The following is a 1099-nucleotide window of genomic DNA, read 5'->3' as shown; positions in this document are numbered from 1 at the left end:
TTTTAGTATACGTATTTTTTTATATTTTATTTAGATGTATATGCATTAAAATTGATTTTTTTCTTCTGAAACTAATAACATATTTAATTTGTTTAGAAAAAGGTTATCGATTCTGATCAATTTTGATGACATTATCAATTTATTTATATTTTCCAATAAACGAAAATCAATTATAATAGTCTCTTTCCATGCAACTTGATAGGAGAAGATATTCAAATCCAAATCCAAGTAAAGCAATCATCTTATAATAGTCCAAAATTTTGAATAGATTGGTTATAGTAATTTAATGAGAGATTCATATTTCTTTTCATAAAATTCATCGATAATAAAATTTGTGTCAAATTTTTCTGCAATTTTCTTTTCAATATAATTAAAAACATATATGTCCGTTCTTGTCTATAATTTATAATATAAATATACAATATATATTATATTTTTTAAATACTTTTCTTGTATAATTGTCAAAGAGAATTATTTATATGACTTTAGTTTATTGACAAACAGATATATAGTTTTCCCCAGAATCCCACTCACCATACAACACCTTCCCTTATTATGCATTGCAATAATAAATTAAACAATTATTATTTATTATATCATTCGATAATGGTATATTCTTTTATTATATTCTCTCCCACCCAGTTGGTTCTCCATCTCTGTTAACAATTTGATGTTGATTCTGAAATATAATGCTAAGAAAAATGGGCAAATTGTACATTTTGACTAAAGAAAATTCAAACATATTATTAGAGCTTTTATTTGCAATATTTAGAGTTGGTAAAAATCAATGAATATAGATTGGGTCCAATATTTGAAAACATTTTATCCATATAATCTATCCACTTTTTTAAGATACTATCTAGTTGTTTCAAAGCCATGCTGTAGAGAATAAAATACAAAAAAAATTATCAAATATTTTATTCATGTCAAATAAAATATTACATCATAAATGTTGTTAGGTTAAGAAATGAATAAATTCCTTGTCATATCCAATAAAAAGGGAGGTGCATCATACATGCATCATATCAAACTAAAAACAAAAGTTTTTTTTTTTTTTTAATTCAACATAATATTCTTTCACCAATATTTAAAAAAAAAA

Source organism: Arachis ipaensis, chromosome B04 (genome assembly GCF_000816755.2).
Source record: "Arachis ipaensis cultivar K30076 chromosome B04, Araip1.1, whole genome shotgun sequence".
Classification (NCBI taxonomy): Eukaryota; Viridiplantae; Streptophyta; class Magnoliopsida; order Fabales; family Fabaceae; genus Arachis; species Arachis ipaensis.
This window is presented reverse-complemented; position numbering follows the sequence as displayed.